Raw genomic sequence first — 25,512 nt, forward strand, 5'->3', positions numbered from 1 at the left:
GGGGCTGGACACAGCAAAGAGAGAAGTAATGACAACGGGGGGCGGGGTCCAGGGGACACTCTCTTCTTCTGAGATTACACTCTTCCTTATCATTGTTGCTATGAAAATGTCCCTTCAATTATAAAAGAATACTAATAGTAGATGAGAATGTTTTACAACCTTATTTGGCAAAATGTAAAGTTAGCAACCTTATATTGGTCCTAATTTTTTTTTCTTTTTATATTTCAAGCAGTTCACAGAATCGGGAAGTCTGGGAGCCACTGCCCCCTCCGTGGGTCCCAGAAACTGACATCCCTCAGGCTGCCCCAACCTCCCGCGTGACGCAGATGGTGACGCCCGCCAGCCCCAGGGGCGAAGCTGAGGTGTCCGCAGCCGTGGGAGGCCGTGGCAGCGGCGAGCGTGCGCAGGGGCCTCCTCGCCAGGGGTCCCGCCCTGACCCCGCAGCCCTACGCCCAGCAGGGCAGAAATACGCCCCTCTGACAGACGAGGACACCGCGGTGCAGGAGGGCAACGTGAGCTTTCTAAGGTCCCCCCGCCAGTCGACAGCAAGGCAGAGAGAGCCACACGGTCGCTGATGGCCACCGCCCAGGGCAAGGGGGTCACCTCTGCCCTCAGCCAAGTGCCCTTTCTCTGCAGAACCGACAGAGCACCATGGTCAGGGAAACGAGTCCTCCTTTTCAACGATCAGTTCAAATCAGGAAGCAGCAAGTGTGTAACCTGGTCAGAATGTTGTTTTTTTTAAATCCTCGCCCTAGGGTATGTTTATCGATTTTAGAGAGAGAGGAAGGGGGACAGAGAAAGAAACATTGATGTGTTGCCCGACCGGGAATTGACCCCACAACCTCGGAATGTGCCCTGATGGGAATCGAACCGGCAATCTCTCGGTGCACCAGAGGACACTCCAACCAGCCGAGACACTCCAACCAGTGGAGACACACCAGCCAGGGCCAGGATGTGTTTTTTTTAATGTCAAGAATGGTCTGGGCCTTGAAAGAGACGACGCGCTGTCAGAAAGACAGGAGGATTCCTTCTACTCTGCTACAGGGAGTACAGAGGGCCGGGACCCTCCCCCCGGGCCGTTCCCGCAGTCCTGGGGAGGCCGGAGCTGGGTGCTGCGGGCTCGCTTGACCCCTGGGCAACGAGACCCTCCCAGACGGCCCCAGAGAGCGACGGAGGAAGGGACAGGCCTGGGTCTTGCCCCAGCACGCATGAGCTACGCCAGTGGAGCCAGCTGACAGAGGATGAAGCCAATGACACGAATCTACTGGGAAATCAGCCCACTACGATGGAGAAGGAGATCCGAGACGGCAACAGAAAAGTCTGAGCGATATGTGGATGCGGGTCACGGTGTGTTCTACATCCTCAGAAGGAGTTGAAAATGGCAGCTTTATGGAGATACAATTCGCATACCACACAACTCACAGCCCTGAAGTGTGTAACTCAGTAGCTGCAGGGGGTCGTGCAACCATCACCACAACCAATTCTACAATATTTTCTTCTCCCCCAAGAGAAACCCCAAACCTGTTTGCAGTCACTCTCCATTTCCCCCCCAGCCCCACCCCTAGGCAGCCAGAACATACCTCCTGTCTCCATAGATTTGCCACTCTGGGCATTTCATACAAATGCAATCACACAATACGTGGTCTTTCGTGACTCCCTTTATCCACTCAGCATGTTGTTTTTAAGCTTCGTCCATGTTGTAGCAGGTGTCAGTACTTAATTCCTTTTTATTACCAAATAGTCCGTGGATATGTCACTTTTTTTTATGGACATATGGGTTACTTCCACTTTTATGTGCACGTTTCCATAACATTTCATTTCTGTTGGGTGTATCATACGGTAACTCTCTGTTTAACCGCATGAGAAACAACCAGGCTGTTTTCCAAAGCAGCTGCACCATTTCCATTCCCATCAACAGCATGTGAGGGATCCAACTTGTCCAAATCCTTGCCAACACTTATATTTATCTGACTTTTTGACTCTCAAAATCTCAGTGGAAAGTGGTATTTTATTGTGGCTTTGATTTGCATTTCATTGACGACTAGTGATGTCGAGTATCAGTCCGTGTGCTTATTGGCCCCTCGTGTATCTTCTTCGGAGAAGTGCGTGCTTGTTCAAGGCCATTGCCCAGTTTTTAATTAGTCTGTCTTTTACTATTGAGTTGTAGGAGTTCTTTATACAGTCTAGTTACAAGTCTAGAATATATATGATTTGAAAACATTTTGTTCCATTTCGTGGGTTGTCTTTTCACTTTCTTGATAATGTCCTTTGAAACATAAAAGTTTTTAATATTGGGGTGGAGGGCAGTGAAGGGGTAAAAACTAAGACAATTATAATAGAATAAACATGATTTATAAATTTTTTAAAAAGTTTTTAATATTGATGAAGTCCAATTTAACTATTTTTTACCTTGGTCATTAAGGCTTTTGGTATTAAGACACAATTGCCTTAATTCGAGGTCAAGAAGATTTACACCTGTTTTTCTTCTAAGAATTTTATAGTTTTAGCTCTTACATTTAGGTCTTTGATCCATTTTGAATTAATATTTTTAAAGGGTATGAGGTGTGGTCCAAATTCATTTTTTTGTGTATGGCTATCCAGTTGAACCGGCACCATTTGTTGTAAAGACTGTTCTTTCCCTACTGAATTATTTGCTACCTTTGAAAATCAACTAACTGTAAAGGTGAGGGTTTATTTCGGAACTTCCGGTTCTTTCCCATTGATCCGTAGGTCTATCCTCGCGCCAGCACCCTACTGTCTTTGTAATTGATTACTGCTGCTTTGTAGTAAGTTTTGAAATTAGGAAGTGGGAACCTTCCTCCTACTTAGCTCTTTTTCAAGACTGTTTTGGCTATTCTGGGTTCCTTGAGTTTCATATGAATTTTCAAATCAGCTTGTCAATTTCTGCCAAGAATCCAGCTGGAACTTTCATAGGGGGTTGAGTCGCATCTGTAGATTGATTTGGGAACCATGCCGTCTTACCAATATTAAGCTTTCGGATCCATGAACATGGGATGCCTTTACATTTACTTAGGTTTTTCTTTTTTTTTTTTAGGTTTCATTTTTTTATTTTTATTTTTATTTTTTTATTTATTTACTTTTTAAATACATTTGTCTCTGCCTTCCCCCCACCTCTTTCCCTTGCCCCCTCCCACCTTCCCTCCCTCAGCTCTTCCCCTTTGGTTTTGTCCATGAGTCCTTGCTATATGTTCCTTGACTTTCCCCTTGATTTCTTCCCCTTGATTACTTAGGTCTTGATTTCTTTCAAAATATTGTGTTGTTTTCAGAGTGTAAGTCTTGCACATCTTTTGTCAAATTTATTCCTAAGCATTCTGTTCTTTTTGGTGTTATTAGAAATAGAATTATAGTCATAATCTATCTTTCAGATTGTTCACTGCAAGCATTTAAAAATGCAACTAATTTTTCCTATATTGGTCTTACCCTGTATAACCCTGCTGAACTCATTGATGAGCTCTCTTGGTTTTTTTCCAGTGGATTCTTTAGGATTTTCTGCATACAAAGTCATCTCATCTGCTACCAGTGGACTTCTTACACCCCACTCTAGCTGTCTTTTACTTCTTTCCCTCCCTAACTGCTGGGGCCAGCACCTCCAGTGCGGGGCTGAGCAGAAAAGCACCCTTGCCCCGCCCCCGACGTTCGAGAGAAAGCTTTCAGCCTCTCGCCATTTGGTGTGATGTCGGCTGTTGCGTGTTTTAAGTTTAAAAACTCTAGCCTGGAATTGGTAACATTAGGAGATTTCTCCAAGTAGTTTAGAGAGGAAAAGCACACAAAATGTTCTCTATATAAAAATGAGCATAGATAGAAAGCACACACACAGACACACCACGAAATGGAGCTTCCTTCACGGCCTGTCCTGAGCCGCCCCTGGACCAGGGGACCCGCTTGGCACCCGCAAGGCCTGCCAGACTGTCGGGGTGTGGGGCTCTCTGAGCGCACCCAGGCTCAGATGTGCTTTTCATCAAACCTGCTTATACCATTGTATTTAGGTAATTACACAGCTCAATTAAATTTTTATGTAAACCATTGGAATAGGAGTTAAAAAGGAATTATTTTCATGAAGCAAGAGTAAAATGTTTGGGGGCAATCACTGTTAAATGAGGCATGCACAAAATAACTGCACAATAGTAGGGATGTAGGAAAATCTGCACATGTTGGGCACTCGATTCCTACTCACTTGATAGAAACAGAAACTAAGACTCACAGAAAATGTGTTAAAGGGTGATACAAAAAAGATCATGTGGACATCACCCAATGGACCCACAACCCAAGAAAGGCCTTGGCCCTAAATCAGAAGATGGGGGAATGAATGCATATTTTACGTTAAAATGAAATGTTCTATATGAAAAGAAAATGCTCAAGGCACACCCGCATTCTTTTTATGATCCCCTCTTTAATGATCTTTCTCAATTACACAACTCACTGCCAGGGCTGAGGGTACCCGACCAGGGCTTCTTCTGGACACACACAGAATGGTGGTTACCTGGGCACATATGACATGATGTCATTTTTTTCTACCTCCTTTTACCAGTTGGCATTTCAAGACGTTCTAATGAGTAGATACTGTTTTCACAGAACAGAAAATGTGTGATAAAATTTCTCTTTTAAGATTCAGATGCCATTCCTTCCTTCCCATAACAACGGGAAGGAGTTGAGAAAGGCTGCCTCGCACCAGCCCGTGTTGTCCCTGGAGCCACCCAAGTGCCCCAGTGCCACACGGGTAAACAAGGAGGGAACACGCACAAGGAACAACACGCAACAACTAACTGACCGGACGCCCTGACTCCAGTGGACGGCGACCTTCCCTGAGAGCCACTAAACACGGACACAGAGTCTTTAGTTCGGTTGAGACCAAGCCCGGCCCCGCCCCGAGCTCCTGGCGCAGCCCCGCGAGGCAGGCGCGGTCCCGGAAACGAGGCCGTGCTGCTGGACCTCACGGGCGCGCGGAACATCCCACCACGCGGGCCTGGACTTCCTGGGAGGAGGCCAGCACTCGGAGTATTTTGAAATAAACGCACAAAAAGTTGCTGCTTTGACAGATGCGACCTAAGAGGGTTAAGAGGCCCGTCTCTCTGTGCCTAAGTCCCTCCGCCCCCGGTCACCGGCCTGGCTTCTGCGCCCCCTCACCACTGGGGTTCACAGTGGGTGGCAATGAACGGGACGGCAGGATGACCGAGGCACGGCCTTCCCCTGGAGGCCAGGGCTCCGGAGAGGGCGGGGGCCACGTCTCGGGTCCACCCGCCACACCCCCTGCCCCCACACACATTCTCGTCATTACACTTTTGTCTGACACGCAGTTCACTAGGCCAGACTCCTGTCTGAACCAGGGAGAACACAGGAGCAGGGATGGGGGAGCTGAAGGAAAGTGGCTGGGGCCTGCGCTTGGGGCCAGGCCCACACAGGGGCCTCCGGGAAACCCCAAACGCACACCCAGGCATGAATAAACACCACGGTGCCAAGGAAAGAGGCGGAAATCAAGGCGTGTTCAAACCTGTAGGGGAAGCCGGGCCAGCAGAAGGTCCCAGAGTGTATGAGCTGGGCTTGCAGGAAGGGAAGGCTATTTGGGATGGACACCGCCCCCCCCGCCCCCCCCCGCCATCAGACCCTAGAATCCCAGGGCAGCCAGAGGCACTTCCCGTGAGGGCGGCGAGCATGGCCGTCTGAAGCCAGTTTCCTTCTCCCCCCCGCCCCCCCCTTCCCGCCTCTCCAGCAGGTGGATGGACCTTAAGGTGGGTGAGCACACTTTGCACCTAACATGAGATCGTTGTGACCTGAGCCACCACCAGCTCGGGAGGGAGATTTCCTTGGACGCCCTGTCCCTGTCCCGTGTGGTCCGGATCTGGCTGAGCCTGGCGCGGAGGAGGGGCTCAGAGAACGGGGCGACCAAGCCAGTGACCACATGAGCAAGTCCTACTAAATATCAGGGCGCACCGCCGGGACCCCAGCGCCCACCTGGCTGGACACATGCCCCGCCTCGAGGTTGGCCTGCTTGTCCCCTAAATAAATGGCTTCCACCCCAGCCAGCACCGGCAGCAGGGGTTCTAGAGGTTTCTGGAAGTGAATTCCAGTATCGCAATACTTAGCCTCATCGATGAACAAACGCTCCGTGCATCTGGGGATGAAAACAGTTTGCACAGCTCCACAGGCAGAGAGAAATCCCTTAGAAACCAGTCTGGGCTGGTGGGGTGCGGGGGGGCAGGACGTGGAGCCGGAGAGAGGAACAAATGTTTAAAATGGAACGCTGGCGGGTCATCAGAACAGTACTGACCCTAAGAGAGGCCGGGGGGGGGGGGGAGCCAGCGTCTGTAAACACGTGGCGGGGTGAGGGGCTACGAGAGACACAGCAGCGAAAGGGGAGGGGGGGCATGTAGAAAACACAGCACATGCAGTTCTGCTTGGTGACAAGGACGCTCGCTGAACCCTTTCTAGCACCCAATCAATATAAACAAACACCCGTCAGGTGGGCCTCTGGTTCTCAGCTACCTGCCCAGTCACCCCAACGGGGGACACACACCCACTGGCTCAGACGTAAGACACAGGCACCCTCAAGGGTACCTGGGGGTTTCTGTTGTCTGACGGCCTCTAGAAAACAGGGCTGCCCCCGATCCAAAAAGGAAAAACAGGCCGCAGGGGCGCAGTGAGGTGCGGGGCCAGGGTGCAAAGCCGGCGTCTGGGGATGAGGGAGCAGCTCCTCGCAGACTCCAAAGGTGGGCCCTGACCCGGGCGTGCGGGCTGTGGGGCTGCCGACGGGCGGCCTGCGTCCCGTCCGCCTCCTGGGAGGATTCCTCGCCCCCTCCCAGAGCTTCCGGGCCTGGTGCCGTCTCCGCCGTGCCTGCCCCCGGTCTGCAGCGCCGCTCAGAGAGACCCCGGGGAGGCCCGCCACGTCCCCCCCACGTCCCCTGCACCACCTGCACCCCCACTTCCTCTGGGAAGAAGGCACAACGGGAACCGAGCTGGGGCTCTGCCCAGGGCGCTGTGGCCCCTGCTCTGGCCGCGGGAGGTCTCAGGACCCCACGGCCTCCCGCCCGTGCACACACGCCCCTCAGGCGCACACTGAGACGTGGCGCAGCCTCGCACCTCCGTTTCCGTTCTCATCCCTCCCCTGGCCGGGGCACAGGGACCATCTGCGTGCGCAGGCTCCCAAAGGCGGCCAAACGTCCTCAGGGGCTGCCCCCCGGGCAGAGGGGGTGGTACAGATTAGCAATCTGTTTTCTGGTCTCCTGCTTTCTAAATGTTCTACGGTCAACATGCACGTAGCAGAAAAAGGTCAAGTGTACAGTTTTTTTTTTAGTCTAAGACAAGTCGTAAGGGGTGACAGAGAGAGGGACACACATACGAACCTCATTGGATTCACAGAACAGCGCTGAGCACTAGAGCCTCCCGGTCACAAAGGAACCAACCAAGGATGAAGACGACGGAGCTGCCCAAAGTCACCAGCCAGACGTGCCCCAAACCCAGAGCACAGTATCTTCACTCCTGGGAAACGGCTTCTCTGATGTTTCCCAGAGAGAGAGAGAGAGAGAGAGAGAGAGAGAGAGAGAGCGAGCTGGGAGAAGAGGGAAGAGGGGGAGCCGCGTTTGCGCGGCGTGCGAGAAGCCTGTCTTACTCATTTGATTATAAAATATTTCTGAGCCACCAGATGGTACAATAGCGGTTGCAGATGCCCCGATAGCTTTTCTTAATTTCTTTGCACAGGGCTCCATTTCACGGGCCTGACGAGTGACATCCAAGAAGCTGGTCGGGAGTTCCATGAAGACAATAACTACGATTTAAGAAACGCCGTGCGCGGCGCCCGCTCAGCAGATGTGCGTTCGTTCGCGCTTCCCAGACGAGCAGGCCTTCGGCTAATCCACGGCAGCGGGAAGCGGAGGGGCCGTGGGCAGGAGCCTCCCAGGCCCCTTCCCGGCAGCCGCCCGCCCGCCCGCCCGCCCAGAGACCCGGGCTCTGTTACATAATTAATCCCTGACTCAGAGGCACGGCGCTCCCTTCACAGACTCACCCAGGGATGGGGGTGCAGGGAGCGAACATCAAAGACCGTGTCTTCCTGGTCCTGCAAGATCAAAGCCGCGGGGTTGATGAGTTCACCACAGCACTCAGTCTTCTGCATGGCTTGTTCGGCCTTTTTGGGTTTTGTTTAGTTTTTAATAAGGGACCCTCCGTGCCTGGTCATCTGCAGCTCAATGACCTGGTAACAAGGCAACAACACGTCGGCCTCTCTCTGTGCCAGAGCACTAGCCGGCCCTCTGCTGTGCGCGGGGTCTGCTCTTCACCGACCCGGGGCTCTGATGTCCTCCGCAACCCGCGGGGCTTCCTGGACGCCCTGGCTGGCGGAGGCTGGAATTCCAGGCTCGCTCTGGAAGGACTTGCTTAGGAAGGGCGCGGCCGTGGGCCGGCCGTCGGGCCGGTACTGGCAGCGCGGAGACACTCTGTTCTGTCTTCTCGGGTCACTCCTCTGTCTTCGTACCACCCAGCCACTCCCTCCACCCCCAAAAGAGGGCAGCAGAAAGACCTGACATGCCATCGGGGGCCAACCTAAGTGTCCCTCTGCAAGGACAAGTTTTGTTTCTGGCCTCAAACTTAGTGTTCGTTGGTTCCAGCCAGACCTCTCCGAGCCGGCAGTGGCCACGCAGTTAGTGGCAGCTGACACACCCGTTCACCAGAGGCTGCAGCCAAAGCTACTCCTCGCCCTGAAAATGCTTCCAGAAACCTCCAACATCAGAAGCAGAAGACAGGACAACCCAGAGAGCAGCTGAAATAGCTTGCGTGGGAGTCTGCAGGCAGGTGCCAGGCCGGCCCACCTGTTGGCCTGGTGGCCCACCACCCAGAGACCCGGGGGAGAGTCCATCAGTCAGTCCTTCACACACTAGTGTGAATTACCACCAGGCTGCATCCCCCTGCACAGAAGAGAGCCAGCGCTCCAGATGGGCCTTTTTAGGAGGGGCCGGGAGGCAGGGATAAGAGAGGAGTGTGGTGGGTTTCGGGGGCTGGGACAGGCCTCCGTGGGTGCTGCGGTGGGCACCTCCGGGGCCAATGCCCTGGCAGGATGGGCATCCTGGGGAGCGGGGCGTAAAGAGGAATGAAAAGGAGCAAGTGCTTCCCTCGTCCTAAAACTCTGCCACCCACACCCCCGACTCACAGTTGGGGAGAAGGAGGGAGAAGGAATCTGGTCCTCGCCCCCTCCTGTCCCCCGCGGGACCCTGATGGGGAGCTGCCTGTCTTACAGCCCACGTTGCAGCTGCGTGGCTCAGCCACACCGGGCTGGGGCATCAGCCTGCCCAGAAGAGGGACGGGGAAGGTGGGTGGGAAGAGACGCCAAGGGCCATTTACACACCACGGCCTTGGACTCGGGCCAGGGGACAGGCAGGCTGAGAGACCCCTCGGAGGCTGGCCAGGCCGGAAAGTTCTGGCCAGCCTCCGGAGGATGGTGGCCCAGGCCAGGACAGAGTGTGCCTCCCCTTGCCCAGTGACAAATGAAACTCAGCTACAGAGAGAACGAGAGGCGTAGAAAGGGGCTTAGCACACGGCTGAAAGAGCCCAGAGGCCTTAGCACAGGCTGCTCCTTACACCTGGCATGTATAACGTGTTTCCTCCCACACCGAAAGCCTAGCGTCCTAACAGCCCAAGCGAGTGCAGCTGCCAGGCTGGGGTCACTGGTGCCCCCGGAACTGCCTGGGCGCCGGTCCCATGGTCTCAGACATCTATGCTCGCCCGCCCCCACCCGGCTGTGGGCAGCGACGGTGGCTGGCCCACTCCCAGGACCCCTACTTTCTGGCCGCACTCAGGAGGCAGGGCCGGAGCGTTCCCGTGGTGCCTCCCAGGGAAGGCAGCGCACACCCTGGAACGGACCGGCACGGGCACACGGCCCCACGCTCGCCCGGGGCGGGCGGTGGTCACTGACTCCTCACCAGCAGTAAAAGTTCCGTCTCGGATCTTACAAACCTCCTTCTAAACGAAACAGATGGCATAGCTGGGAAATGAAGGACCCCTTAAACTCGAAGCTTCCGGATCTTCTCAAAATGTTAACGTTCCCCAGGGTCATCCCCGATGTCACCTGACAGTGGCCTCCTTCAGGAAGCGCTGGGCCAGGCCAGCCCCTCCCAGCCCCCTCGGGCACTCCTGCCACGCCAAGCCAACCGCTCGGTTAGGTTCCCGCTTCCCCGTGTCTAGGAGAGCGTGTCAGTCCCCACACGCCCCACACGCCCCCACCCCCGGTCGCAGCAGGAAGGCCGACGGCACCCCTGGAGAAAGCCTCTGGCAGAAATCCCATGTAAATCTAGTCCCTCGGACAGTGAAACCAGGCTCTGAGAAACACTGCCCGGACGGCCAGGAGACAGCAAAGCTGCTGAAAACCTGCCTCCGGTGCACGCACAAGCTCGGCGGAGCGGCCGTCCAGTGAACTTTGTTTGCAATTTATTACATATTCAGTGCAGCATCTAGAATGTCTAACAGATGGGGGTGACGGGGGGCAATGATTTAGCCCAGCGAAGAGAAGTCGAGTGTTACTTCAATGAACTCCTCAGGATTATAAAAGCTCCTTCTTCCCCAGAGGCACACTGATAGGCCGGGGCTGCAGGTAGAGGGGAGGGTTCCCAGCTCCGGCGCCAGCGAGGCAGGGCCGTGTGCCCGTCCAGGGGCCACAGAAGGTCCTTCGATACCAGACTGTCCAAAGGGGCCCGTCCGACACCTGAAGCAAAGCTCTGGGAGGGACAGGCTTGGGGCCGGAGCCCAGCTCGGCCACAGACAGGCTGTGGCGTGGTCCCCAAGCTCAGTCCCCTCTGAGCCTGCATCCCCAGCAAACAAATGGGTGCCACCCCCTCCAAGGGTGCTCCCAGGCCCATGTACAGGTGGCCTCTCAATGTCCCCTCCTCCATTACTGTAAGCGACATTCTGTGTCACCCAACATTAAAGACACATCAGTAGAACGCTTCTCTGCCAACACCTTCAAAACATCGCCCTTGCCAAGCCCAGGCTCCGGTTCCGCCCCGGGCCCTACGGTGTGATAGCCAAGCGTCCCGGGGGGCGGAGCAGCCTGCAGACCCCCGCAAGGAGTCCAGGAACCCATAAAGGAGGCGTCACCGTCCTTCCCGGGCAGGCGAGGAAACTGGGCTCAGAGAGGTTAAACGACTTCTCCAAAGCCACACAGCTGGTTGGGGGCAAAATGTCACACACAGACCTATGTGTTACTTCTGCTGGGAGGCCGGGGCTGGGGGGGCTGACGGGGGAGAAAGCAGAGCAGGTGCACACACCCCCATGTTTGATCCTGAACCGTTTGAAGGTCATAGTGTGAGAATCAAAGTGATGCCCCGTGCCCACAGCTTCTACCAGACCAACCTAACGGAGCGAAAGAACCCCGTCCTGGCGCCACGGAGCCCAGGTTATCCAAGAATCGCCTGCACTTAGGGACGGAAGGAAAATGTGTTCCCTCTCTGATCCCCAGCCTTTAATCTCCCCGTGTCGAGCCTGCATCTCTTAGGACAGAGAGAGAGGGGAGCCCGCCAGCCACGGTGGGGCGACGGGCAGTCCTCGCCCCGTTTCGCCGGCCGGGCCGCTCAGCCCCTCCATCCACAGGGTGCAGCGAAAAAACTCCAGTACACGCACACACGGAGAGACGGGGGCGATGGCGGACGGGCGCCCAGCGTCAGCGTCCCCCGGCCCGTCCCCCGTGCCGCACTCGCGGCCCCGCCCCGGGCCTCCCTGGAACTCCAGCGCGCCATCAGGCGCCTCCGAGAGGCGGCACAGGAAGGCGCTTAGACACCAGCAGCCGGCACACGGTGAGCGCTCACCAGACAAGAGACTCCTCTTTGCCGCTGCTGAATAAATGAGCCAACATGATCCCTTCTGCAACCGGCACCACACTGGGCTGGGTACAGGGGAGGCGGCCGAACGTGTGCGGCCACCGCTCCGCGAGCCCCACCGGCGCCCAGGACACGAGCCTCAGCTACCGGAGCCTGCGCTCCGCTCCGACAAAGCGGGAAGTATCCCCACTTTACAGGCGGGGACACCGAGGCTCGAAAAGATCACGCAATCTATTTGTTAAAATGTGCGAATATCCAAGCCTGTTCCAAAGTTCACACTCTGTGCTCTTCTGTTGCCTGCCAAAAATTGGGCAAAATATTGTCCACTATGATTTGGTGCTTTTTGGTTTTTAAGTATGCAATCCAGTGGTTTCTAGTATATTCGCGAGGCTGTACAATCATCTCCACTAATTCAGGGCATTTCCTCATCCCCAAAAGAAATGCCACGCCCTTGAGCAGGTGCCCCCGCCCCTCCCTCACCGCCATCCCTGGCAGCCAAGAACCTCCTTCCTGTCCCTTCAGACTTGCCCGGTCCAGCCACTGCCTGTCAGTGGACTCATGCACTGGGTGGCCTTCTGTGACCAACTGGCTTCTCTCACTTAGCACCCCATTTTCAAGGTCCACCCACGCTGCAGCCTGGGCCAGAACCTCCACCCGTTTCGTGGGTGAATGACATTCCACCGGACGGCCTGGCCACATGCTGTTTCCCATTTGCCCACTGAGAGGCACCTGGGTTATTTCCACTTTTTGCCTATTATGCACAACGCTCCTATGAACATCTGTGAACAAGGTTTTTTCAAGATTTTAGTTTTAGAGAGAAGGGATGGGAGGGAGAAAGAGAGGGAGAGAAACATCGATGTGTGAGAGAAACACCCATCGATCAGCTGCCTCTTTTAGGCGCCCCCAACCGGGAACCAAACCCACAACCCAGGCACGTGCCCATTGGTTTGCTCGGGAATCAAACCAATGACCTTTCACTTTGCGGAAAGATGCCTGACCGACTAAGCCGCACCGGTCAGGGCTGTGAACAGGTTTTTGTGTGGACGTGTTTTCTGTTCCCTTGGGGATACACCTGGCGGTGAAGCTGCGGAGTCGTGTTGTAACTTTATGTGTAATTGTCTAAGGAACTGCCAGGCTGGTCTTCCAGAGCGGCCGCACCATTTTGCATCCCCCCGGAAGTGCACCTCAGTCCTGATTTCTCCGCGTCCTCACCGACACTTGTCCCTGTCCCTCCTTTTCACCCTGCCCCCACCGCGGGTGGGGTGCATCCACTTACAGGGTGCACTTACGGCTCACACCCTCCTTCTGTGGAATCCCACGGGCTCCTCGCAGCCTTTCACAGATGAGCGCACCGGAGGCGCAGAGGAGACAAGCCACCTGACGGAGGTGGCAGGATGTCACCTCAACCACAAAGAAATCAAAGCACAAGGTCTTGTCCTGGCTCAAATCCTCCTCTGGCCGCGGAGGATGGACCGGCCGCTGGGCGTTCTGCGAGGCCTGAGGCAGGGACCCTGGCCTTTCACTTGGCCCACGGCGCAGTGCACAGACTTGAGCACTTACACAAACGTCTCTCACGCCAGCCTCCTCGGTCTCAGATGCTCCTGAGAAAAAGGCACCCCCCCCCCCCCCCCAAGAGACCGTTCCGTCTCTCCTGCCCTGCTGGCTAACGGGATTAACAAGGCTCCCTTAGCTCTTCCTAAGAATAGTACTTCCCCTCCCCCCACCCCGTCCAAGGATGGTCAGCGACACCCTAATACAGACTGAGCTGTGGCAGCCGTGGCTGGCCTGTCCCCAGGGACACCACCGACGGGACCTTCCTGAGCACAGCCTGACTGGCACTGGGCTCAACTGGAAATGCACCAGGAGGGGACATTTTAGTCACAGCTTCCAGAGGCCGGATGGCAGCAAAAGAGCCTCAGAGCCAGGCCTCCCCTCCCCCCAGCTCTGCAGACTAAGCAAACTGCTCAGCCTCTCAAAGCCTCGGGCCTCTGTACAAGAGCGAAGAAACACCTGCCACGCCAGACCCCGCGAGGCGGCTGGGAGAAGGAAACAGAACATGAAAGCCATCCTAAAACGATCGCGCTAGAGAGGTTGATCCGGTCTTGGGGGGCAGGGGAGGTAGCGGAGTATTTCACTGTGACAGCATTTTTGTCCTTTAAAAATGACCATCAGGCCTAATACTTACATACAATTTCATACTAAGCAGCAAGATCTTACAGATGTGCATATTCCTAACCTATCAGCAACTCTAAGAATTTGCCCTGAGGCAAAATCGCACAGCTGGGGGTGGGTATGAGAATGTTCATAAACTGTAGGGCTCAAAATATTCACCGTCCCTGGGGCTGGACACGGGTCCCACCCCGCTGAGGGCAGGCCGGGCCACAGGTTGGCTTGAGCCGATGAAATTCGAGGGGACGGACCGTGGTGCCGTCAACTCCCGCCCCTGAGCCAAAGCGGAAAGAACCATCCTGTTGTGGGGCCATCTTTTCTCTTTCTGCCATGAGACCAGCAACGTTACCAGAGCTACTGTCAGCCTGGATCCCAGAAGGACAGGGGCATAGAGCAGGGTGTCAGCCAGCAGCCAGTGGTCCCGTAACTTGAGTGAGAAAGAAACCTACGATGTTGCAGACCATGAAGGGGGGGCAGGGGGGCGGCATCATTTGTTCCTGGAGTGTAGAGTAGTGGACCAATAGGCGGCCATGTCCCTCCTCATGCAAACCTGCAAACAACCTGCACAGTCAGCTGAATAAATGACATATATATGTATCTATGTGTATACACTCACATACATAGGATTATATATGATATAATACACACGGATATATAATTTATCTCTACAATAAAATGTATACATTGGCATAGAAAAATATTCTCAATATGCTGTTACCTTTAAAAAGCAGAGTGAAAAATAGTATTGCTGACAAAGGATTAGTCTCCGGAACATTTTTTATAATTATATAAATCAATAAGAAAAAGATAATCTACCCCCCACCAAGGGCAACGGAAATGAACTTGCAGTTCACAGCAGAGGAAACCAGAAGACAATAGCACGGACCGTGGTCAACCTGGCTAGAACCCAGGAAAGGACAAAGTGAAACCACCCGGAGACACAACTTTACACTCATCAAGTAAATGAGGTACAACGGTAACGTCTGACCCTGTAAGTGCCACAGAAATGAGGGGCAAAGGAACCGGCTTGTCCTTGGAGCAGGGAGAACAAACACAGCAATCTACCTAGTAACCAATAGAAACGGCGAGCATGCCTTAGGATTTGGCAATGCCGCTGCTGGATTGTCACGTCATCCCAGGGGGCTCTCAAGGTGCACTTGCGCCGGCTCTCTGAGGTCGTGTGAAGCAGCAAACATCACTATTGCGCAGGTGCTTGGGGCCCTGCATCCAGGTGCAGCTTAGCAGGTGCCCCAGGCTCAGGGATCCTCACGAGGTTCTGGGTGGGCTGCTGCCCAGGGCTGTGGCCTCATCTGAAGGTTCGCCTGGGGTGCGTGCAGACATCTGCTCCCACGGTCACTCACAGGGCTGTTGGCAGCCACCCCGCAGGGCTGCCTGACCGCATGGCAGCTGGCATCCTCCAGGACAAGTGACCCAAGAGACAGCAAGAGACAGCACCCAAGATGGAAGCCACAGCCTTTTCATAACCGAACGTCAAAGTGATAGCCCATCCTTCTGCTGTCTCCTCAGTCAATGAGCCCAGGCCACACAGAGGGGCGGGGATCACCAAGGATGCAGACACCAGCAGGCAGGGATCAGGCGCACCGTCTCCCCATCTCCATTCCCAGGCTGCCTTGCATGTGCTGGAGCAGGATCCACGTTCATGGCAGTGTCTCGTTATGCCAAAACACGGGAACCACCCGGCTGACTGCACAGAACCCAGGAAATGGGGACCTGGCGGCTGACGTAGTGAAACGCCATACCGCAGTTAATACAGAAGAGAGAAGCGAGGACCACGACCCATATCTACTCATCAACGCAGTTAAGCTCAAACACCGTGTTGAACAAGGTTGAACAAGATGTCAAAGGCAAACTACAAAACAATGTGAATAGCAAGCATAATCACAGCTTACGAGGACATCAAACACGTGGAAACGAATGTTTTGTTCCGGGCCATGCGCACATGTGGGGAGACCACAGGGCCCGTGGGTGGGGCCCCCACTCCCTGGGTGGAGGGACAGCGCAGAGAGGAGGAGAGGCGGGGCTTTGCCTGGCTCTGCCAGGCTGACACGTGTTTATAGAACAATCGATCCAAACCGAATGAAAATGTGGTTTTATTTTTGCAAAGCGGCCACATTTCTACTCGATGTACCTACAGGGCACCTCTAAGGCCTGGACACGGAGCACCGCCTTTCATTCCCTGGCAGGCCAAAGACGCTCGGGACGGCACTGGGTCTGTCCGCCCACGAGTCCGGGTTTCACGGACCCCCGTGTGTAGAGCGCAGTGGGTCTTCAGGGGCATACAACGGAAGGCTAGCAAGAGATACATGGCAGGCGCGGAGGGGAGTGAGAGGGCATTTTTTTCTTCTTCTCTGCTTTTCTGTGTTTTTCAATCTTACCCAAATGACACAGAATTTTTGTGTAAAAAAGGAATGAATTTGTTCAAAAACTAAGTCAAGCCCAAAAGCGGACTGGGCATGGCTGAACACCAGGGAGAGTTCGGGGGGAGGGAAAACACCGCCTCCTTGAGCGACAAGACGCAGGGCTCTGGGTATCCCGAGAGACTCCTCTGCCCATGCGTGTGGCCTGGCGGAGGGGCACCTGCATCCGGCTCCTGGGGAGCGGCCTGGGAGGCGGCGGCCAGCCCACCGCCTGGAGGGACGGGCTTCCTGCGGCCTGAGCTGGTGGGAGGAGGCTGCTGAGACCCAGGCGCTGGCTCCCTGGACCCGCAGCACAGGCGAATTTCCAAAGGGCCGGGGTCGGAAGGAGAAGCGCCACCGTGGCTCCCACAGCACAGGCCCAAGCGTCCACAACGAACTGTGACCGCGTGACCTGGGCTCCTCTCTCCCGCCCAACTGAGACACGTTGCTGTTACCACAGGAGATCAAGGGAACGGTAAAGAGAAGTATCTGTGTCCACATCCACAACGTCCACGCCCAGCGGGACCCGGCCCAAACAGGGCCCCGAGCGCCCGCACGTCCAGCTGCCGCGCGGCCTCACACAGAGCCCTCCTCCCCGCCAGGCCCGGACCTCCGCCTCGCTCCTGGCTTCAGCCTGCCCAGCCCGGTCAGTTTAGCAAGAACCTTCTACCCTGATGTCTGAATCCCCCCAGTACCCGATCCCCTCCCACCCGCCACCTCTGGTGCCGAAGTCCTGGACCTGCCTTAGCAGCTGTCCTATTGGGCAGGTTTAGCACAACCCCCTAACCTCAATGGCCTTCTCAGCACCTGATTTTGCCGTGTATAATGTGCGCTTTTTTGCCCAATTTTTTGAGGGAAAAATAAGGATGTGCATGATACACAGGCGGCGCCTGAAATACTTTGTATCTGTGCTTCTGATTTGTAATTATTTGTTACATAAAATTTCTTGTACCATAATATGTTCAAAAATAATTGCTAAAATTCCTTTATACCACCAAAGACAAGTGTCTAAATATGTATTAATTAATTAAAAAATCAAAATGAAAGAATTTTTTTTCCTGAAAGGCTGGGCCACAAACGTGGGTGTGCCTGATACACAGAGAAATGCGGTGATTTCCCACCCACCAACCCCCCATTCTGCGCCTCAGCTGTGAACCTCGACTCGACCTGCCGCACCCCCCTCCTGTCTCAGTCCTCCTGCGTGAGGTCTCCCCACGGCTGACCAAGTGTCAGGGTCGCTGTCCTTTAACTGCCCGCAGCCTGGGGCGGGGTACAGGGGCCACTGCACCTCCACCTCGGCGCCACCTGCCCGCCCGGCAGGAGCACCTGAGGAAGGGGGGCGGGAAATGCAGAGAAGCCTCGGGTGGTGGGGGGCGGACAGGGGCCGGAGGGCGGAGGGCGGCTGCAGGGAAACAGAAACTGCAGGGCAGACGGGACTTCAACCTGCTTTTAAACACAGGCCCGAGAACCGGGCGAGTCCGCGCCCCCAGCGAAGCCTTGGATGGAAGGAGAGGGTGAGCGCGCGCAGCAGGGCAGGAGCAGAGGGAAGCCGGGAGGGCAGGCCAGCTGGTGGGGGCGTGGGGAAGGGCAGGAGGTGGCCTGGGCTCCGGCGCTGTGACCTCGGGCAGGTCCCTTTCCTGGAACCGCCCTTGTCATCCTTCCCAGAAGTGAGGGCAGAGCACGGAGACGCGATAAGGAGCCGGTCTCGGGCTCCAAAGGAAAACCCACATGCCACAGCCTGGCCCCGTGCACACGGGGGCCAGTCCACAGGCGGTTTTCGACTTCGGGCCCTTTTCTTAGAAAGCCCGTTGGCCGGCTGCGATTCATCTCGGGGTTGGTCCACGGGATGACGGCACATCCCGCTCTCCCACGGGTGTCCTTGCTGACGGCCGATCGAACCCCACGGAGCCTCAGGCTCCGCAACTGCTCTCTCCCGTCAGCTCGGGAGTGGACCCCCACACGTCCCCTTGCTCCCCAACGCCGCGGTCATGCCCCCGAAGCTTAGTCCTGGGGCTTATGTCCACCGGGCTGCAGGGCGAGGACAGCTGGAACCCAAGGCTCAGCCGTGTGGCCTGGAGCACGTCTCAGAGCCCCCAGCCTGCCACCTCAGTCTTCCAAGGAGGATGCTGCAGCCATTCAAGGCCAGGGCAAATGCCGGTCCCCTCGTCACACCGGGGTGCCCTGCCTGCCACCCCCAAAGCTGCCTTCCCTCTCAGCCACGCTCACGGTCCTTCCCGGGAGGCCAGGACAGCTCTTCGGGACAGCGGGGACAGGTCCACCGGACCTTCAGGGCCCCTAACAGACATGTCTAAAGTTATGAAGGGGTTGGTTTTATGAGCCAAAGAAAGTTAGCGCTGGAGGGCCCTTAGAGATGGTCTAGGTCAGTGTTCTCACACTTTGACAAAGGATTTTAAAACGAAACCTTGCCCAGATCCGCAATAAAATGTAGACATGGAGGCTGTGGGCAGGCAGAGCCTGCTCAGTTACCCCCAGCCACTCCCAGCCTCCTGGCCTCTCCCGTCCCCGCCGCCCCTCCACAGAGCGTTGACCGGAGGGCTCAGCCCAGCCTGGGCCCGCCCGGAGGGAGAGGAGCGCGTGCCGGGAGCCCGCACGGCCACGAGCCAAGGGCGTGAGGCACAATAGGTGAGAGCACACCTGCAAAGATGACGTCCCCTCCGCTTGGCCGCTGGTGGTGACGCAGCCTTGGAAAAGGTGCTGGGAGCGCGGGTTCCTGGCCGGAAAATTGCTTCTGCGTCCTTTCAGCCAACAAAGATTTCCTGGGTGTGTCCCGGGTTCGGAAACGGGGCGCAGCACCGGGGGCCCAGCCCTGCGCTCGAGGACGTGGGCAGGAGGGAAGGCAGCGGGAGGGGCGCCCGCCGGGGCCTTGGGCAGGGTCCTGGGCAGCGGCAGGGCGTGGGCAGCGCTGAGGAGGCCGGGGGACTGGCCCTCCACGGCTGGGGCCAGGGACACATGGAGAGCAGCCGGAGGGGCGGGCGGGAGCCCCAGGTCCTGGAGGCCGGGCTGAGGCGCCTGCTGCCGGCTCCGGGCACATCCCCGAAGCGTGAAGCAAGAGGGAGGCGCAGTCATGTGTCTCAGAGAAGCTACTCCTGCGGCTGGGAGAACAGACTGGGGGCCCGAGGCAGGAATGGGGCCGACCAGAGAGGCGGCCCACGCAGTCCACGGGAGCCGGGCGAGGAACGGACCGAGGTCACACAACAGCAGGCGTGGGGAGAGTGCATGGGGATGTGCCACCGAGGTGCAACGGGCCAGGTTTTCGACTGCGGGTCTCAAATGGCGCTTAGTATGCTTGGAATCCTTACTTAAAGTGCAAACATCCAGGCCCCGACCCGGCAGAGTCTGACCTCAAAAGCTCGGGTAAGCGGTCAGTCCGGGTCCACACTTTGAGAAAATCGACACAGAGAGCGACTGTCGTGCGCGTTGAGTGAAGTGGCATCTATGGAGAACCCAGTCCGGCCTATAAGAGGCACTCCAGAAAAATTCCTCTTCCTCTTCTGTCTCTTGAGTAGGCTAAGGAAGCACTTACATACGTCATCATTTACACTAACCCCTTACAACCTCGCTAGGTGAGCACTCTCCTCCCCACGGGCCACGGGCTGACCTGTTTCCCCCCAAAGTCACAGTCTGACATCCTTCCTAACCCCCAGGACTCAGGGCATGACTGCATTTGGAAGCAGGCTCTTCATGGAGGTGATGAAGGTAAAACAAGATCACGTGGGTGGGCCTGATCTAATCTGACTGGTGTCTCTGCGAGGGATCAGGACACAGGCACACACAGAGGGACAACTGTGAGGACACAGCAAGGAGGCGGCGCCTACGAGCCAAGGAGAGAGCCCTCAGAAGCACCCAGCCCGGCCGAAGCCCCGATCGCAAACATCCAGCCTCCAGGACTGTGAGAAGAAAAATTTCTGTTGTTTAAGCTGCCAAGTCAGGAGAAACAAAGAACAGTGTAGTTAAGTAACCTACCCGGCAAGAGGTGGGGAAGGTCAGCGTGGGATCCAAGTCCCCCAGCCCCTCCAGAGCCAATGCTCCCCATCACTTTCTCCTTAAAAGACTGAACAAGATCATTCCTGTGAAATTATTCTGTAAGGGTAAGCGTCCCCCCCAAGTTCAGGGCTGATCACCTCCCCTCCTCATCAGCAGTATCTAGAGACCTCAGGAAGGCCTCGCCGCTCCCCGCCCCCCGTGGCCCACACAAGACCCTCAGCACATGCGGGCCCCTCCGAGAAAGAAAGTGCCTCCCGCTCAGGTGCTGCACAAAGTCACGCCTTTGATTCAAAGGGAGAAAAATCAAAAGGACAAAGGTTTAAATAACAGGAAGTGTTTTTGAGGGTTGCTGGGCATGCGGGCCAGGGAGGGAGGGCGCCCGCCGCTTCCGCGCCTCTCCTGGGGCCCCATGTTTGAGGTGCCCTGCCCCCCCCCAAACTACAGGGCCTGTCGCCGCCACTTTGCGGGGAAAAGACACAGCAGGTGTGAGGCCAAGCTGATGGGCCAGCGTCAAACGCAGTGAAGAGCAGATGTTAACTCAAGAGTTCCCGCAGCCGGGAATCTGGCCGAGGTGGCAATGGGACCAATGGCCAGAAGCGTGGGAAGGGGGGATGTGCCGGAGGGAAAACATGAAGTGCCAAGGAAGAGACTGGCTCACCGGGGGCGGGGGGAAGGTGTCCCAGGGCCGCCTCCACCTCCTTGCCTTGTCCCGCGTCTACCGCCCGCCCGCACCTGTTGGCTCGTGGCCCCTTCCTCCACCTGCCAGGCCAGCAGCAGGGATGCATCCCTCGCCCACTCTCAAGTCTCAATGCCATGAGACTCACACAATCGCATCGGCTCCACCCAAATAATCCAGCATCCTCTCCCCACGTCAAGCTCCTCAATCTTACATCGCAAAGCCCTTTATCGCCTGCAGTAACACCATTCTAGGATCCAGGGAGTAGGACACGGACCCTTTTCGGAGGCCATTAACCTGCCTGCCACACGACAGTCATGGACAGAGACGCAGTCCCCAAAGCCAGGATGGTGGCTTTCGACCTCCTGGGCGCATAAAGCCCCGGGTGGCTCACAGGCCTTCTGAGGCTCGCCCTCGCATCCCCGGTGCAGGAGGCGCGGAAGGGACCCGGAAGGTGCATTTAATCGTCTTCCCACCAACCTCCGCACGGACTCAACCGACTGGGGCACAGAGCGTTCAAGTCGGGGACAAACCTTACTGAGCAGCCTGTTCCAGGCCGGAGGCGGACACTCCGCGTTCCAACAGTGGCTGTCCTTTCGGAGCGGTGGCCCCTCGGAGAAGCCACTCAGCCATCCCCTCCCCCTGGCACACCAGGCTGGGCTGCGGGAGGAGCTCAGGGACAGCAATGGCCTCCACACGCGTCTTTTTATACTCCCTAAATCTAACAGGCCATTACGAATGAAGCTTCTGAGACATCAGTCAGGAAATGAAAAGTTATGGGTCTGGTGTTAACCATAAATCACCCACTTGCGATATAAATATAGTAAGTCATTAGCGTTTGCGCCATCTGCAGAGAAGGCTGCCCGAGAACCCAGCCTGGCTTCGAGCAACGCCATCTCTACCAGAGCGAGACGGGGAGCTGGGCCAAAATCCAGTCCTGGCTAAAGGTGAGCACGCTTACACCTCCAGATGACTCTGGTAGACTGGTTCCTACACAGTCTTAAAATAAAGATGAATCAGGGGAAAAACAACAATTGAGCCCCAACATTAACAAAATAACTAACACGAATAAAGCGCTTGAATATACAGGAGCTCCTACCATCCTCGTGACAGCTTCACCAGGCCAGTGTACCAGACACGCGAGAAAACTGGAAATCCGAGGAGTTAAGGGCCGTGGTAAGCGTGGCTGTGCCACGGAGCGGACAGCCAGGCCCGGCCCCCCGGCCGGCCACTGCGCAGGACTCGAAGAGGCAGCCTCGCTTTGAGGGTAACAGACCTAATACCCACAAAATGCACACTCTGAAACCTTGTAACATGGTCAGGAACAATGCAAAATACTTCTCCAACTCTGAGCCACGGCTCCAGTCCAGAGGGGGACGGTGGGCTCCAGGCCGACTCAGGGGACGGCCGCCTTCCGCAGGCTGGACGGGGTCCCGGGGGCCACCGGGAAGACATGACCGGCTCGGGCCTGGACGGGCTCCCCTCCTTGGGAGATGCTGCACCCAAGAGGCCCAAGTGCCACATCTCCCTCTAAGATGCGGGGTCCACGGGGAAAGCCGGGGTCAGCACCATGTGCTCTGGCTGCAAGGACCAGGAGCTCTCACTGCGGCCTGGCAAAGGCGGGCTCCCAGAGCAGCTGAGCCCTGGGGCTGCGCCAGAGGGACAGCTGGGGCGGAGAGCTGGAGGCCGGAAAATGCCCCATGCGTTTGGGGGGTGGCGGCGGTCCAACCCAGCCGGAACAAAGGATGGATACGGGGCGGCAGGCCACGGGGGCCTGCAGCCCAGGCCGGGAGCCTGGAGCAGCTGTCGGCCGCGCCAGCCAATTTCAAAGTGCACGGGGAGGGGGAGGGGCAAGTGCTCTGTAAATGACCAAATCTGTGTCAAGTGACACTGCCCCAGTTGTCCCCAAAGGAAGCTGTGCGGCTGGCTTCTGTATCAGAGCCGCTGCCGGGAGGACTGTGAGCCCCTCACGCAGGCCCGGCCCATCCTCTCCCGGTTCCCTCCTTGGATCCACCCCGACCCAGGAAGCTCGCCTGCGGCGGCCTCGCCTCCCTTCCCAGGTGAGGACCTGACTCCAAGGCTCGGCCTCCTGTGGAGGCGGAAGGCAGGCGGGCCCCACACACCCGCTAACGCTCAGCCCCGGGGGCCACCCAAGCCTGCCTGACCCCGACTCCCATCCCCACCCCCACAGGGTGACCAGTCAAGGCTTTCAAAGTGGGATCCACACAGGGGTCCCACCCTGCTTAAGAGTCTGAGGATGACGGGGATGACATCAGCGTCCTTCAACACACGCTGCCACCAACGTCCCAGCTCCCCAGTGCCGTGCGGGAGCGGCCCCGCCAGCACTCACTTGTGACCCCTGGGCCAGTGGCCCCGTGAGGCAGGGACATGCCCCGTGAGGCGAGGACGTGCCCTCTGCGCTTGCTTTGGAAGCAGCCCCAAGAGGACACGGCTGAGCGATAACCTTTCCAGCCCCGCACGTGACCGCAGTCCAGGGCGAACCGCCGCCCTCTGGGTGGATTCTGTCCACGATATACCCAGTGAGCACCTAGCGGGGAACAGGCACCAGGACGGAGTCTCGCCACTGCCGAGAGCGCACAGGTGACGGCCCGTGGCAAACAACCCGTCTGTGATCCCAGGGCGCTGCATGCTCCTGGGCCTCACACTCAGGAGAACACCCAGGCTGCTCTGCAGCGGGTTAAAGGCTGGGGCAACAACCTATTCCCTGCAGAGTTCTAAAACTCCTCGACTGCTTCGCCACGCCCCAGCGCCTCCCCCCGCAGGGCGGGTCTCATTCAGCGAGAGCCCCACGCGCAGCCCCACACAGGCCCCTATCAGCCCCTATTCGGTGGGCCCACAGGCACGGCCAGGGATCAGCCAGGCGGCACCTGAGCAGACGGTCCTGGGCCCCCTCCCAGCTGGGAGGGCAGACGCAAACCAGGCACTTGCAACTCCAGCTCTTGCCCTCCTCAAATCGTGTGTTAGGGTGGGAAGCGTCTCTGCCAGGGCCTCCCGGAAGAAACGCCACAGCAGCACCGGGCTGGCGCTGGAAACAGAGGCCCGCTTGGCCAGACGCTGGCATGGAGGCTCTCGGACCTGCTCCGAGCGGCCCGCGAGGAAGCGGGTGCAGGGAAAGCCACCCCAGCCTGGCGCTCAGGGGCCTGCACCCGTCCTGGGGCAGCCACCTTCAAGGCCGAGACCTTGGCCAGGTCGCAGCCTGAAATCCAGTGTCCTCAGCTGTAAAACAGTCATGGCCCAGAGAAAAACCCTGAGAAAAAGTGATGATGGCAGGTAATGGGTTAAAAATGCTCAGAGTTTAACCTAACACCTCCCTCTACACACACACACACACACACACACACACACACACACAGCCCCCCCACAAACAAAACAAACATGAACTGGGCGGTCATTCACTGATCATTAGCCAGGATGATAGAGAGAGAACGTTGTCATCAAAGGTCCGCGGAGACAGGTAAGGCAAGACCAGCAGGCCCATCGGCAATCCCAGAACCCCAGGGCGGCGATTTCTGAGGAGAGCTGAGTGGCTGTGTTACACTCACAGCGGCAGAGTGGCCGTCCCCGGAGCAAGGAAACTGAGGCAGGAAGATCAGGGACGCTTCTGAACCCAGGCCAGACTCCGGAGAGGTCTACCCCTGCCGAGAAACGCAGCCGGAGCTGGAGCCAAGCCCAGGAGGGATTTCTGAATAACAGACCACTCACAGATAGTACCGTCGTCATGGCAACCAAAGTCTTAACAACTTTGGCATTTCCACAACCTTGAATTGATCCAGTTTTCAAAATTAACATTACAATGAAACGGTATTTGCATTTAATTTATTTTAATTTGCTTTTACATAACAACAGGGTGAGTGACTTATTCAGAGTAGGACCCTTAAAACGGCAAGAGGAAAGCTAATAATTTAAAATTTTCGTGTTGGGAAGAATCCCTCCCTGACTTTCTGGAAGTGCGTTTTGCTTCTTTCTTTTTCCTGCGAAGACAGCAAGACCCTTGGCCCGTTGAGAGCCGTCGTTTAGACTTTGTGCATCGCATTTTAAAAGTAAAGATGACAATGGTTGGGGTCCACAAGCGCAAGGCGTCCGAAGCAGCCGCCGTGGACGCGCTTGAGCGCCAGGGGGACACAAGTTTTGTGGGGGGGGTTGCTGTCCACCGACACTTCCCCGTGTCTAGAAGGAGCCCTGGCAGAGAGGCACTCGGTACCGATCTGCGGGAGGAATCAGCGAGGGCCCTTTCTCCTCTCAGCCCTAGCGCCAGTCACTGCAGTCGGGGTGGCGGGCGGATCTCACCTGGGAACCAAGGCCCGCACCCGCCTCCGTCACCGGCGCCCTCCCCAGTTGCAGGGAAGACCCACCTCCTTCCTGCGAGGGCCAGTTATAGTCCTGAGGCAAAGCCCAACACCCAACGGAGGGA

At 56.7% G+C, this 25,512-nt stretch overlaps 1 protein-coding gene across 5 annotated transcripts in view; it reads right to left on the reverse strand.

Moving 5' to 3' along the window:
- Positions 1 to 25,512, reverse strand: part of HPCAL1 (hippocalcin like 1) — an 83,589-nt gene that overhangs the window by 44,407 nt on the left and 13,670 nt on the right. The window contains exon 1 of one of the 5 annotated variants that reach the window (XM_054569736.1): positions 8,018 to 8,266. The exons of 3 other annotated variants lie outside the window; for them this stretch is intronic. The gene's annotated coding sequence lies outside the window, so the exon portion shown is untranslated. Of the gene's footprint in view, positions 1 to 7,358; positions 7,509 to 8,017; positions 8,267 to 25,512 lie in introns of those variants that run through there. One more of the 5 variants, XM_054569730.1, reaches the window with a different exon arrangement.

The sequence above is a fragment of the Pteronotus mesoamericanus genome, unplaced genomic scaffold (assembly GCF_021234165.1).
Source record: "Pteronotus mesoamericanus isolate MK-2021 breed Mesoamerican mustached bat unplaced genomic scaffold, CSHL_Meso_final contig_101, whole genome shotgun sequence".
NCBI lineage: Eukaryota > Metazoa > Chordata > Mammalia > Chiroptera > Mormoopidae > Pteronotus > Pteronotus mesoamericanus.